The sequence below is a fragment of the Notamacropus eugenii genome, chromosome 6, assembly GCF_028372415.1.
Source record: "Notamacropus eugenii isolate mMacEug1 chromosome 6, mMacEug1.pri_v2, whole genome shotgun sequence".
In the NCBI taxonomy this organism is placed as follows: Eukaryota; Metazoa; Chordata; class Mammalia; order Diprotodontia; family Macropodidae; genus Notamacropus; species Notamacropus eugenii.
Genome location: NC_092877.1, coordinates 306,783,059 through 306,799,116, shown reverse-complemented (window position 1 = coordinate 306,799,116; position 16,058 = coordinate 306,783,059). Strand labels below are relative to the sequence as shown.

Sequence of the window (16,058 nt, the reverse complement as noted above, 5' to 3'; positions counted from 1 at the left end):
GATGTTCAGACTTAAGAGGAACATGATAGCTGTCTTCAAGTATTTAAAGAGCTGTCATGTAAAACAGACATTATATTTGGTCTCCTTAACCTGAGAGGACAGAACAGAGAACTAGTGGAAATACACTGCATATTCAGTTTTAATAAAAGAAGTACTTCCTAATAATCTTAGGCAGCATTCAGTCATTTCAGTCATGTTTGATTCTTCATGATCCTATTTGGGGTTTTCTTGGCAAAGGGTGGTTTGAAGTGGTTTGCCATTTCCTTCTCCAGCTCATTTTACAGATGAGGTAAATAAGGTAAAGTGACTTGTCTGGGGTCACACAGCTAGTAAGTGTCGGAAGCCAGAACTGAGTTCAGGAAGATGGGTCTTCCTAACTCCCCAGCTCCAGGTCTAGCACTCTATCCACTGTACCTCCTAGCTGCCCTAGAAAGGTGGGTGTTATAGGTACTATTATCCCTATTTTACAGAGGAAGAAACTGAGACTCAGAGGAGATAATTTATCTGAGTAACATTAAATGCATTGGTATTCTGACTTGTAGTCAGCTGCTTTTCTACTATGCCAATAGGTTGTGGTCTCATTGTTAGGGGGGAGGTCTAAATTTTTTCTCTAGTTGAAAGAAATTACTATCTATATCATCATACTATGTACATCACCCTGGAACTGGCAGCTCTGGGGTACCATAATGCAGAAAGCACTGGGCCTGGAATCAGGAAGACCTGAGTTCAAATCTGAACTCCAAAACTATCTGTGTGATCCTGGGCAATTCACTTACTGTGTTTGCCTTAATTTCCTCAAATGTAAAATGAGGATAAAAATAGTACCTACCTCCCAGGGTTGTTGTGAGGATAAAATGAGATAATTCTTGTAAAGCACTTACCCTCTGCACGTTATGCACGGATATAGAAGGAAGATGTAGAGGTATTTTGTGCATGCTGGAAAGCCAAAGACTGGAGTCAGGTGAAACATTTAAAAGATTTAGTAATGATAAATTCATTCAAAAAGTTTCATGGTGAGAAGGATTTCCATGACATTTCTCTAAAAGATGTCATGGATCTCGGTTGCTTCCAAAGATGAGCTCCATATTATTTAAAATGACACTGTTTTGACAAGGAACAATGTTTTCATACATCTGTGGGATTTCATTGTACCAATTGTACCAACCTTAGAATATTTTAGTGCTGTTATCTTAGATGTTAGAGCACTCTTTGAGGAGTATGATGCATATAGGTCTTCCATATTAGATTAGCATTAGCATTAATTAAAGGAAGCACATAATCTGAAACTTGTTATTCATTCCACACACAGTTGAGCTGTGCAATTTTGTATTATTTTTATCATTAGCCTTATAATTAAAGTTAATCAAGACTAGAGCCCTGTTGACAGAAATGAAGAATTTTAAAAATTAATTTCTGTAAGGTTCAACTTAAAAATACCTGTGCTTACAGGATGGAAGAAAAAACCAATCAAGAGAAAAGAGTTGGGATCAAGCATAAGTGGTAAGAATAAAGTTATTCTTTTTCCTGATATCTGTCTTAAATTTGCTTCTTTGTAACTTATGCCCAATGATCCTAGTTCTGAGTCCAAGAAGAATGTCTCATTCCTCTTTTACTTGAGAACCTTACAAATTAATATTTAAATATGTTTATCATGTGTCCTGATGACCTCTCTTAGCCAGGATGTCCTTCTACAACATCTAGGTTGTCACCTTCTTGAAGACACTCTCTAATAACATTGTCCCTAAAATGTGTCTCCCGGTACTAAGGATTCTGAGAAGAGCGTGATACTGGTACTATCACTTCCCTATGCCTCTTAAACTCAATGTAGCCTAAGATTGTATTAGAAGAATGGTCATAATGGCACATGCCTATAAACTGTTACTAGGAAGACTGAGGCTGATGGATCTCTTCAACTTAGGAGCTCTGAGCTCCAGTGGGCTAAGTCAATTGAGTGTCAGAACTACATTTGGCATTAATGAGATAATGCTCGTAAAGTGTTTTTTAGCACAGTGTCTATCACATAGTAAGAACTATATAAATGCTAGCCATTATTATTATTTTTACTTATTCATTCAACAAACATATGCAGAGTACCTATTTTGGGTCTAGCCTTATTATTAGCTACATATGGTCAAATAGCAAAGTGGCCCTGAAATATTGCTCCGAGACAGTCTCTGCACATGGTTCTGCCTTTTGTTTGGGGTCTCCAATATCTTGAACAAAAACTAGCTTCCAGTTTTAGCTACCTATAGTTCATGTTTTTCTTTTTCTTTTTTTTTCCCGTGGAGAAAGGTAGACTCTTACCTTTTTCCTGCCCTTTTTCTGCCCAAAGCAGAAGGTTGTTTTCTTACAGTTAGGATAAGCAATCTTTTGCTGACATTTATCTTGTCTCATTGTTGCCCAGAATTGTGACCTAGAAGGCAGTTACTGAGTTGCAATGAAAGTATTCAGCATGCCAACTGAGTTGGATGGAAAAGAGAAAATGCAGAATTCTTATCAGCTGGAATTCCCTCACAATTTAGGCCTGATCCAACTGGGGTAGTAACCACACAACCTCTCATCTTTTTCCTTTGAACATAAACGTCTTTGTGCATCCTTGAGTGAGTCCTGGAAATCAGGTCAGTTTTTATGACTTGCTAATTCTTTCTTCTGCTAGACTTTTTGATATGACATAAAGTTTGTGGAATGCTCCAGGCATGAAACATATACAACTAATTATTATATATTTGGTGATAGCAAAACAGAGGCTCAAAAAATTCAAGTATACAAGCCTAGTTATTTCTACAAAAGGGAAATGTGATGATTTTGTTTTCGACCACAGAATACTAAAACCCAGTACAGATCAAAATTGCGTGCATGGGCATGTGTATTCACTTTCTAGGTTTCTTCCTTCTTCATGATGGAACTATGGGCAAATCACTTCCTATCTGATTGTATTTTCATGCCACCAGGTGGTTTATTTTATATTTTGTTTTTAACAATCAGACCGAACCTGGTGACTCAAATGGATACTTTGGCAGTGCATTGTAAGAGTTTAACAACTGTTTTTTGATTGATTGCTTGACATGAGGCCGATAACCTCAATTTTCCCCAATACCCACATCCACAATGTATACTGGAACCTAGTAGGGTTTAAAAATAGTTGTTGATTGATTCAGAAATGGGTGTGTTTGGATGTGGGCTGTCATTTACAATGAGGAAAAAAGGTGCAGATAAAAACTTGATTCAAAGACTAAACATAAGTAAATGAATTAAAACTCCACAATTTATGTTTCAAAATGAGGTTAGTCTTTTTGAAAAGACACTAGTTTAAAAGATATCCAGTAAAAAAAATACTTGAAATTATATTTTAAATCATTTACAATTCAGTTATTAATTTTGATAAGACCTGTGTTCAAGTCCTGCCTTGACATAAATTGGGAAAGTCTCTTAATCTTTCAGTACCCCAGGCAACTTTCTAAAATAGCAAGTCCCAGAGCATATGAAAATCTGAGCATGGGGAGTTCCTTCACTGATGAAGCCACAGGTCTGGTCAAAAATAAAATTGGTAGTTATTGGAATCTGGGATTATTGGAATTGAAAGTTCAAACTGTTTTTTGAAAGCAAAGTTTCCTTTGTTTTAATGTGCTAAAACTTAAACAATACTTTTTCAGAATTTAGGGAGCCCTAATGTACAAATGAGTCACTTTCCACAGAACAGGTACACTAATGAATATAGTTACAGGATCATAGGAATACAAACTTAGATTGAGAAGGAGCCTTAGATATTATCTAGTCCTATGCCTTCATTTTAGAGATGCTCAGAAAATCAAAATGAGTAGTGAAAATAAACCAACCTCTGGTCTCATGCAAGTTAGGCATTTTCCCCTGAAAGGCAACAGAGCTCTCCTTGGGACCTTAACCTAGAAGTTTAAGGCTGAGTTCCTTTGATGAGGCTTCCTGGTGGCTTCTGGCCACATTGACATGGCTTCCATGTCTCCTAAGGTCCTAAAATGGCCTATTTATGAGAAGTTGGATCAGGTACTTTTGAGTCGCTGCACCCTGCGCACTAGGTACATTTCCACATCAAAGTGGGGGAATGTGGGAGTTATCTACCCTAGCCAAGCATCCTTGATTAATTTAATATCTTTTCTACGCTATAAGCTAAAGTAAGCCTCCTTTTGTAAACTGTTGAATGAACTATGAGTGACTCACAGCCATCCAACCTAAACCTAAAATAAGAGGGGGCCAACCTGAGTCAGGCCTTCCTGTTATACAAGGGTAGTAAGGAATAGGGTTAGGTTTTGGGCTTAGGCTTCCTACGGTCTCACTGTTTGTAAAGAGATGTAAATTTATTCATTTAATTTTGAATGCAAGAAGTGGAGAGGGCATGTAAAGTGAGGGTAATGGCATGGTCAAAAGCAATAAGGAGGGAAAACACAAGAATAGGTTCATAGGAGTAACCACTCTGAACACATCACACAACCAGTTGGTTGAAGCTTCACCTAGAATCCAAGTGTCCTGACTTAGTCCTAGAGATACCACATTTAAATCAGGGACAATTCTAGGCAAGATTTTAAAACAGGTGAAATCTGTGGTCTCTCACATCCCTTTTTTGTACCCTATGTTTGCCTTTTGACCCTCTATTTCTTCTATCTCTGTGTACTCAGTAGTGACATTTCCTCCTGTGATATGCTACATCACTAACAACTTAGTATAAATCACTTCATACAGTCATAGAATGTTAGATTAATAAAAGGGCCATTAGAGTCCATCAATTCTATTTTTCTCATTTTACTGATGGAAAAACTAAGCCCAGTACAGGAGAAATGACTTGCTAAGGGTTTTACAGCTAATTCTAATAACAAAGAATCCAACAAGTAGTTTTCTGATTCTAGTCCAGTGTTGTTATTTTTTCCCCAGACACTAAGTATGCTACTTTCTCCCAGGAATATTTACATATTAAAAGCATATGGTCCAAATAGAAAATCAAAAGGAATGAATTTCTAACAATGGAATTTTAGACACTAGTTCTTAAGTGAGAACGAGGTACAAAGGCCTTTGAGAAACCCTGAGACAATCTCATGTCAGCTGTTGCCCTATGTTGGCTATGTGTAATACTGCTCCCTGCTGCCAGCTAAGGTCAGAGCTATAGGGATTAAAAATTCTAAGGAAATTCAGGGATATTGTACCTCATTAATTCAACCTGTTCTCATCCTTTCTGGGTTTCTATCTTCTCAGTCCTCATGTTATAACTCTCAGTACTGACCTCCACCTCATTAGCTCACTCTGTGTTTGACTGTGAGCCAGAAGTGGAGGATGCTGGCACAGTGAAGGAAGAAATCACACTTCATTTGGGGCTTACAAGAACATATGAGCAATTTTACAACATAAAATAAAGATAAGAACACATTATAAAGCCATGAAACTGAATAACCTAAGGACATGCTGAAATAGCTTTTTAACCGCCTGAGCAGTCAACCTCCCTTGTTCATTCATTATATTTGTTTTTGCAGCCCAGTGCCGTGCACTTAGTAGGTGCTTGATATAAAGTACGATAACCCTTCCTCTCAATAAACATAAAGCTGTTGAGGATTTAAACCAGTATTTGCTAAAATGCAAGTGATTATTCCCTTTGGAGTATTTAATGAGAAAGGAAAAGGCAAAGAAAGGCACTCAATTCTGGGTTTAGAATGTCTGACATTTTCGACCACATGAAATAGAGAGGCAGGCATTTCAGACAGACAGACATGCATTTTCTTGCTAGATTCTTGGTAAACCAAAAATTGTGATGCCCACACCTTCCCTAAGGCAATATAAACCATCTGCCTGACTTGTAAAGGAAACCAAAATTCCTCAGGAAGCTGTAAAATGCTTTTCAGGAATTATCAAAAATGAAAACAGGCTTTTGCTTTGAAGAAGACAGAGGCTGCCAAACACAACCTTAATTAAAAGAAAATGAAGGGGAGTAAAAGAGAGGGAAGAAAGGAAGAAAGAATGGAGGGAGAGAGAGAAATGAAATTTGGAAATTTCTGTGTGTGATGGAAAATTAAATTCACCAAATGTTTATAAGGCCAATTGCATCAAGAGGAGAGAATTGTTTTCTCTGGCAGACTAGCAAAAGATTGCCAAAAGTTACATGCTAAAAGACATAAAACGTTTTTTGGTTTAACTATTTTAATATTTGCCATGTTTTAATAAACAACTTATAGGGTAAAAAAATTTGATACTTGCTGGTGTTCATAAGGATTTTAGCGTATTTATAGAAACTAGTCACCTTCTTTTAACCCTCTTGCTCCCAGATAATCCACAGTTACTTTAAGGCTATATGGAGAAAAAATATCTAGTAACATTTCAATGTCCTCTGCAAATATGAGAGTCTTATTTAAAATTTTATCATTAGTATGTATAAGTCTAATAATATATTTGCAGTTTACAGACTATACATTTTTAATACACCAAACATAGAGACTTTTCTACAATTTATTTCAGTGACCCAAGCAGATTTTTCTCTACACTGTTTTCTCCTAACCAGGGCTTCTTTTTAATCCCCTTATTTTAAAAAGGAAGTTCCCCTTAGAATACTTAATTCCCTAAACAAGGCTCCCTCAGATTGTAAACATATGCAAGGCAGAAACACACAAGATGAGAAAACAAAAAAGCCTTATACACAGCCTCCCCAGGACCATTCACTTTCTAGGATCACAGCAGCGTGCCTTGGAAAAAGATCTCTCAGGTCCTTCTGGCTATCCGTTCTTTATTCAAGATCGATCATTACAGGATATTTTGGTGGGCTTTGTCCAGATGGGTTTTAAATGACTGCTGTCTTGGCACCCAACTCCTCACTGACATATTGACTTTGGAGAACACAAACTTTCCCTTCCAGACAGCACAGATGCCTCAGAAGAAAGCTACTTTTTGTGGGCAACCGAGAGCCATGGCACTCAAGCAAATAAATAAACAAAAATATTTTAACCCTAAAGAGTTTCAGCTTTAAAAAACCAATCAGTGAGTCATCTAAGAAGCTAAGGTATGAAAAAGAGACGTGCCAAAGATTACCCATGTTTGTGACTGCACAGAGGTGCTTTTCGTTACCCATAAACTCCATCCCTGTACATGCTGAAGCATTAACTAGGCAATGATAATATAACAGTATCCTTCTAGATACTTCTAGAGAAAGGACGATTTTTCCCCCTTGTGGGATGCACCACTTTTAACATGGCTTGGTGCCTTGGAAACTTGATTAAAATACCACCCACTCAAAGAAAAGGAAGAGGGGGAGAAAAAGGACTTTTAACCTTTAAGGAAAAGCCAGCGGGAGCTCTCTACTGCAATGCAGCATTTCATGAAGCCCTGAGCATTCTGCAGTAACAGGAGGCTGGAACTCTGGCAAGTTTATTTTGTAAGGTACTTTATTTGGAAAATGTGTAACTGACAGAACAGCCTTCATGCAACGTTACCTACAGTGCACTATCCTGGCATCTCCATACAAACAGAAATGCCTAAAGAAAGACCAGTAGGAGAGCCACCACGAGGATTGCCTTAGAGAAATTTATAGATTTACCAGGCAGTCAGATCTCATCTTGGATTCTTACTAATACATAGAATGTGTGGAAAAATGTCTTTTTTTATTCTTCTGATTTTTCTGTTTTATCCTTAAATGGACATATGGCTCCGTTCAAGCCTAGATGTTTTATCATTTTCTTGAACAATGCCAATACCTTTACATGCTGATATTTCTAATTCAATTTTTTTTTTTATTTTTAGCAATCATTCATGTTGCTTCAATTCCAGTAGTTTTCTAATCTTGATGGTGTACGAATAGTCAACATATATGATAGTTTTTTCCTCTCTCCCCTGCCCCCAAAATAGAATCAGTATCAATTGACCAATGTGTCTGATAAATTTGACTATTGACCCTCAATAAGAGAGAGGGGCTATTTCACAGTTAGCCCACAATTAGATTATTATAGAATTGGATCCCCTTTTAGTTTGATTGCTTATCAATTATTTTATTAGCTCAGCTTGTTCACCTAAGAGGTTCATGTTATAGGAGGGTCTTTACTTCATTTGATGATGGGTTAGATTGGGGGGAAAAGGGACCTTGCAAAAACAGTATAATCTGGAAAGCTTCAGCAGGGTTGACGGAAGCAAATATAGATAAATCTCTTCCATTCCTTGCCTGCACAGCAGATTCCGACAGCAACAAGAACATTCTGTGGGTGGTTGAGTGGGAGTGGAGAGAGAGAGAAAGCTCATAGGAAAGCACGCTTCCTGCTTAGCTCTTTCCAAAATGGCCAAATGAAGCCAAAGGCACTGGTGAGGATAGAAAGCAGATACTGATGCCTATTGTCATTTCTATAGCATCTTCCTGCTTACTAATGTAGAAGCATCACCTGCTTCCTGCTGCTTCTACACAATCTATATTGATTCTTGAGATAACTAAGGCCCACCAGAATAAGCTCCCTTAACTTATTTCCTCTCCACTTCAAAATGTCTTTGTTGCCACACTGTCCCCTTTCTTGAAGACTTTCTATCCGTCACTGCTTGAATACTTATTGTAGATATTACAGATGCCTGTTCAGGCATGAGTCCTTTGCAACTCTGAGGTTTTAGAATTTGTGATTATTTGATTTGATAACAATAATGGGGGGGAGGGGGAGAGGGGAAAGCTACTACAATGAAATGCTTTAAGAAAGATGTGCTACCTTCATCACAGCCATACTAATGACCATTCAGAGATACTTTAAGGATTCTGAAGCTGTAACAGAGTGGTTTGACTTAGACATTTTTTTCTGCCTCTCAGTTTTAACCCAGTTAAATTTTGGCTCAACTATCTTACCAATATTTGGATTTTAAGATCCACCTCCAGCTGAGAAGGCTTGCCTTAATTCTAATCTGACCTGTGTCCCTCATTTTTCTATGTGTTTCTGGGTTGAGAGCTTACATGGAATGGAGGGAGGATAGGAAGCCGAACTTGGAGTCAGGGCATTTTGGTTCAAAGCCTGAGTAACTCAGAAATAGCTATGCCATAACAGGCAAAGAATTTAATCCCACAGAGACTCAACATATAGCCATATCTGCAATATGGCTAGCTATCTTACATAGTGGCTATGAGGGAAGTGCTTTGCAAACCTTAAACATATATAAATATATATAAACATATACATATATGCACATATATGTTATCATTCTTTATTTTGTGCCAGTTCTGAAAAAGGTTAAGATACAATCAGGGGGAAAAAATCCTTGCTAAGTTCACCCTTGAAATGTTTCAAGCTCAAAAAAATGAGGCAGTATCTCTCCAACAGAAATAATGGTGAAGTCTTGGATTGAAGGTCAGCTTAGTACCTTATGTACACGTTAAAGCTGGAGCTTGTGCCCTTATACTTGGCACAAGTATACTATGGCAACCAGTACTTCCCCCTTTTGGTTTTCATTTGTCTGTTTTGTTTTTTTTGGACCAGAACTATGATTATAGATGTATAGTGAATTCCCAGTGAGAAAGGAGGCTCTACCAATGTGGTGTGGTTACCTCCTTTGCAACATATTATCTTAAAAAGGTTCTACAGTCAGAGAAATCTTTATAATTTCATTTATTCTTAATACATCGCTTTGTTTGGTCTCTCAGGAAAGAAAAATCACTTTAAAAGCTTGTGAAAGGCCTAAGCATGGTGCCTGATATATAGTAGGTGCTTAAGAAATGCTTCTCCATTACTGATGGGCTAAAATCGATATCAAGCCTACATCGAATAATTCAGTCATACAGGATTTCAATGGTTACCAAATACATATGTTTGAGAATCAGCAGGCAAAAAAAAAAAAAAAAAAAAAAAAAACCAACTTAGGGAGAACATGTTTTAGTGAGGTTAATTATGCAATGACCTGAGCCTTGAACAAAATAGCAGCTTCCCGACTATTTTTTTTTTCTTTTGGGATGAGGGGCAGGAGAGAAGAGCTTTTTCTACATGAAGAGGGGACATTCACCTGATTGTCTTCCAAAGATATGACAGCAATTTCTTGCTCTTCTTTTTAATTAATTTTCATTTTGAATTTAACAAACACCAAACAAAACAGGCATTTCCTTATATATAGAAAAGAAAAACAAGATTATACCTGTAACTATGAATCTCTATGCTTTTATTTTTGAGTATTTAATTAATTTAACTGGTGGCTTTTCTGCTTGTTGGTGATTCTTTCTTGGCTTCCTTTAACTCTCTTCTGGACATTGCTTTAAAAAAGATGTTTAAATGACTCTTTTCTATCTCTCTCCCTCCTCCTCCCCTACCTTTGTTCTTATTGAACATGCGAGTCTTCACTGTCGTTTTGTTCCTACTCTACAGTCAGTGGAGATGAACCTCTCAAGCCAATCAGATGAAATCATTCTAATACTACCTAAGGATGAATTTGACTGTTATTGGCTCATGCCAAACTGGGATAATATTGGGAAAATTATAGGTGAGTGCATGACAGTGTTCCCCCACCCCACGGGACCTCGTTTTCTCCCCATGTTCATTTGGCCAACTGCTAAAAGACCAAGCCTCCAGCAGCTGCCGTAATGTTCATAAGAGCCAAAGACCTTGCAGCAGGTGGTACCACCTCTGCCTACAAAATTCCAACCCAAACAATCTGGTCCAAGCTGTAGACAAATCAGGAGAATGTGCTTATGACTCAGTCTGTTAAGTAGGAGGATTGTTATTGTTATTTTAGTTCCTGCCAGGATATGTAGGCAATTTTCCCTCTTTCGATCTTGTTTTAGGCATGGGAGAGTCCCCCCAAATCAGACCCCTGGAGAGAGAGAGAGAAAGAGAGGAAGAGAGAGAGAGAGAGAGAGAGAGAGAGAGAGAGAGAGAGAGAGAGAGAGAGAGAGAGAGAGAGAGAAAGTGAGTGTGTGTGTGTGTGTGTGTGTGTGTGATATAAAGGACTTAGAGTCAGAAGACCTGGGTTGAAGTCTCCTTGCTATGCCCTGATTTCTATACCAGTAAAACAAGGGAATCCAATCAAAAAATCTCTAAAATCCCTTCCCACTCCATAATTCTGACCATAAACAGAGCCAGAAGCATTCCAGGGTCTACAAAATATTACTACTTTATGGTGTAGGTTAGAGCAGGAATTTATAAAGGCAACATTTGATATTCTAATTTACTAACAACCTTTTTTTTAAAAAAATGTTTTTAGTCTCTTTTATCATTCATGTTCTGGCATTGCGGTCTAGGCACTGATGGTGCAGCAATTAGTGTGACTCAGGGTATTCATTTTCAGAGAAAATAACTTAAAATTCTTAATTTTTCTCTTTTATTTAAAGCCACTGGGGGGTATCGTGGCCTTGTTGTTTGATTTCTTCTTGCCAAGTAGCTAAAAAAGACCTTAGAGACATAAACATTTATAGCAAGTTACTGCTTCTCTGAATATAGGTTTTCTCTCTCTCTCTCTCTCTCTCTCTCTCTCTCTCTCTCTCTCTCTCTCTCTCTCTCTCTCTCTCTCTCTCTCCTTCCTTCACAACATCAACACTGCTGATATATAGATGCCATATTTTCCCCATTCTCATAGGGCAGATTTTCCATTTCATTTTTAGTTTGGAGATAGGGAGCCACAGAGACTAGTACCATAAGTAGGCTCCAGTTCACACAATGAACCAATTACAAAGGATTCCAAGGCCAGGGATCTAACTACTGAGTATTTCCATTTCTTTTGCCTTTGGAAAACTCCACAATCATTAAAAGTGGTGATGAAAGAGAAAATCTAGTTAGGGCTTCTTTTGAACTTCCTACATGCTTCACTTCTTAGGGTGCAGGATAGGGAAGTAGTCCACAGCAATCAAACTGAAGCGTTTTCCTTTTAAACTTCTTTTAAATTTAAGTCATTGTGTTTACCCAGTGTCATTTCTGAGGAAATGAAAGAGATTTGCATTATTACGCCATGTGAAAAAGCAGCATATGTTGTATCCCATTAGATTTGAATGACCAAGGAGCCAATGAGGAAACTACTTTCCAATATGAATAATATAAGCAAGATGAGAATATAAGAAAATCTTAATTCGTTACCAATATATTAAAGATTACATCACATATACCAGATGCTATTCATCTAATAAATTCAATAAAAATATTATGAGCAAGGTTATAGGACGAAAGGATGGGAAATACAAACATAAATAAGGGACTCTCCCTGTCCTCAGCATGCTTATAATCCATGAAGTGAGATAAGATGAAGGTGCTCATTAAGAAGCAGAATTCAAAGCCCTATGAGATTGGTGCCCAAATAAAAGGGCATAAGAATTCTGAAGTGAACAAGGTCACCTCTGTTTGTGTGATAAAGGATAAATTTCTATAAGTCATTTCTCCTCTTTGGGATCTCACTTGAAAGTGAGAGTGGTAACTTTGCCCAGCCCTTTCTCCCTTCAATCCAATTCCCTTTCATGTCATGGCATCACCTCCACGACATCATGGTCCTCTTTGAGAAGGAAGGACAAACAACATCTGTGAAATGAAGGGGTTCTACTGGATGAAACTTTGAGATTCCCTCTAGCTCTAAATCTATGAAACTGCTGGGTTTTGGGTTCTTCACTCTTTCCTTGTGATGTCCAGATTTTATGGTGAACTTGACCCTGGCTCCATCCATCGTGTTAGCCATATTAGAGATTCCTGACTACTGTATAAACTCCACTGAACTCAGGCTTTCCACATAAGAGTTAGCAGTTGAGCTGAGCTTTAAAGGAGGACATAAATTTGGATAGCAATATGAAGAGCTGTCATTTTATAGAATGGAAAATGTTGCAAAGTCTTTATATATTTACAAGTCTCATAGCAACCTCATAGGTAATATCATTCCCCTTTTACAGATGAGGAACATGAGATCTAGAGAGGTTCAGTGACTTCATCATGGACCACAAAGGTAGTTAAGTCCTAGTAGCAGGATTCAAATCCACACCTTCCTGACTCTCTCTAGTGTACCACAAGTGAAAAGGCAAGGGAAAATGTGCTTTCACATGGGGACAAATTAGGTAGAAAGAAGGAAGCAGGAAAATGAGGGGGCCTATTTGGGGGAACCATGAGTAGTCTAGCTGGACTACAGCAAAAGGAGTATGTGAAGTAAAGTAGTAGGGAATAAGGTTGGGAAAGAATAATGTATATTATTATTATTGGACTCAGAATCTCTTGAATGCCATACCTCCAACTTGGCAGATTGGGAGAACGAAGTTATATACCAGCGGTTGAAGCAGAAATGTTGGAGGGAGAGGCAGGTTTTTCATTTTTGTTTTTTGATGGGGGGAGGGAATATGATGAGTCTGGTTTTGGACATGTGGCATTTGAAGGGGCAAGTGTACGTCAAGGTAAAAATATTTAGTAATCATCTACGAAGTATATTGAATAGAGTGCTGATCTTAAAGTTAGGAAGATATGAGTTCATATACTGCCTCATAAGTGACCCTGGACAACTTACTTAACTTCTCTCATACTAGTTTCATCATTTGTACAATGAAGATAATAATGGCACCCAACTCACACAGTTGTTGTGAGAATCAAATATAAATTTGTATATGTATATATTTGCAATATATATATGTAATGTAATATAATAAATTTGTAAATGTATATATCTCTATCCATATATAAAATAAAATGTATGTGTACACAACCATACAAATATATGTAACATACATATGAATATACATACATATATACATATATATATGTAGTAATGGTTAGTTATAGCTGTTGTGATTTCTCATAAATTTGGTTCTGGTGGCACCTAGGTGGCACAATGGAGAGAACATAGTACTGCCCCCAGAGTCAGGAGAACTTGAGTTCAAATCTAGCCTCAGACAAGGCTGCCTCTACCCAACTGCCTTCTCCCACACCCAAAATAAATATGGTTCTGTAGTTTAGGAGGGAGAAGGATGATTGCTAGTGGGATAGAGTTAGAGAATGCAGGATGACAAGATTTCAGAGCTGAGACTAGAGATCATGCAGTCTTATTTTATGTAAACGAAACTGAGGACAAGAGGTCAAGTGAATTAGTTAAGGGCACACAGCAAGTTAAAGGAAGAGGTGATTCTAAAACTGCCCTCCTCACCCAAGTCCAAGTGTTCCTTAAGTTCTTGCCATGTTACTTCTCCTAATGAACATCTTATGGTCAAGGTAAAATCTGGATCTCCTTTCGTACGAAGTGATGGCTGAAACAGTAGGAATGGAGGAGTCTACCAAAGAAAGGGGTAAAATGAAGAAAGTGAATGTGACCTTGGGAACTGCCTAAATTTAGGGGATGGGTAGTGAAACAGAAGTCAAAGAATTAGCTCAGGAAGTGAGATAGGCAGAGAATCATGAGAGGACAGCTTCAAGAACACAGGGGCTGAGGAGATAGTGAACAGTGTCCCATGTTGCAGAAAGATCAAAGAAGATTTGATTTAGTGACTGGGAGGGAATTGGTGATTAATGACAGCACTTTCAGTAGAGCAATGGTGAGATAAATGAGATTGCAGGAGGCCAAGGAGTGAATAAGTAGTGCCAACATATAACTTCAAATGGCTCTTTCCAGAAGTTCAGAAATGAATGAGAGTCATGTTAAGGTTGCAGAGAAGCTAAAGAGATAGAAGGAAGGGATGTTTCAAATAGCAGATATTTAAGAATAGAGGAAGAGAGGAAGAAATCAGCAGAAAGGGAAAAAGTGAAGATATGCAGGAGAAATAAAATGACAGTTCAAGCAAAGACAACTAAAAGGTGGGGGAGAATAGGATCAAGGAGGTGTTACCCTTGGGAAAAAAAGCCAGCGCCTCTAGTGAAAGCAGCAAATGAAGGAAAAAAACGTACAAGGGTATACAGAAGTTGCATGGTATGGGGAAGTGGACTTGAGAGCTCCTATGGAAGAGCTATAATTTTTCAATATAGAGGCAAGAAAGGTGGGGTTGATGCTGTGAACTTGAAATGAAAAGAGAACTGAGGCAAGCAGCTGATAAGAGACAAATCAGGAAAAAACCCTACCAAAGAACAGTGAGACCCTACATGAGACTAGATCTCAAATTGATAGTATATTCAAATTAATTTAATTGAGAGATCTAGAATCAAGAAATAGTGAGAAATCACTGGGGATATGGATTTAAAAAAACAAACAAACCAATAACCACAACAACCCTCAAGGGGATGGAGAGATTCAAGGATGAGGTGTTATTGAAACAGCTAACCAGGAGTTAAAGCCTGAATACATAGGCATGTAAATACAGAACAAGGTATTAGAATACGAGAGTAAGAAAGAATTGAGGGCTTAGATAAGAACAAAGAGAGTGCTGGGTAAGACAAAAGGCATAAGAAAGGTGAAAAAAATATGACTGTAGTTAGAGACTGACATTTCAGATTTACAAATCTTGGTAGGAAAGGAGTTTGAAGTAATGGTGAGATTTAAGATATTAGTGTCTAAGTGAGGGATGGAAAAAGAGTAAGATGGACATCACACAAACCAAGGAAATAAGGAACAGTGAAGTCTTGTTGTTTAGATGGTCACCAAGATAGATGTTGGAGTCACCTAAGATAATGGTAGGGGGCTGGTTAGAAAAGAAGCCTGTAATCAGATAGCAAAACCATTAAAGACAGTGAATTGTTCTATGCAAAAGAATAGAGGAAAGGATGCTTTAATCTCATTGCTTAATTTCAGAGGAGTTAAAATTGTTGAGTGATGGTGGCAGAGGAATGCTATGGACTTCGTTAAGGCAAGCAATGAGTCCAAAGGGAGAGTTCTGAATATTTTCCTCGTTAGAACAGTGTAAGTGCCTTGAGGGAAAGGACTATCTCGCTTTGGGATTGCAACCCCCAAGCATCTAACGCAATGTACCTATATGTGTGTATGCAGAATGAATATTAAAGAGAAATAAATGCAAAACACATGCAAGGTAGTTAAATACCAAGAGGTGATGAGGGAGTACATCTTTGGAATTGGAATGCCTAGTGAAAGGAAGGGAGAAGACCAGTTTGGATAGATAGGGGAATGTAGATGGGGAGTCATGGGTGAGACTGGAAAAGATAGGTTGGAGACAGGTTGTAAAGGCCTATAAAAGAACACAAAAGGTTTATATTTTATCCTAGAAG

The 16,058-nt window shown here is 37.9% G+C and overlaps 1 protein-coding gene across 16 annotated transcripts in view; it reads right to left on the bottom strand.

Moving 5' to 3' along the window:
• The window catches only part of MAP2 (microtubule associated protein 2), a 359,367-nt gene that overhangs the window by 111,696 nt on the left and 231,613 nt on the right, over positions 1-16,058 (bottom strand). For 2 of the 16 annotated variants that reach the window (XM_072617440.1, XM_072617437.1), the window contains one exon: positions 14,056-14,179. The exons of 13 other annotated variants lie outside the window; for them this stretch is intronic. The gene's annotated coding sequence lies outside the window, so the exon portion shown is untranslated. Of the gene's footprint in view, positions 1-881; positions 937-14,055; positions 14,180-16,058 lie in introns of all 16 variants that reach the window. One more of the 16 variants, XM_072617438.1, reaches the window with a different exon arrangement.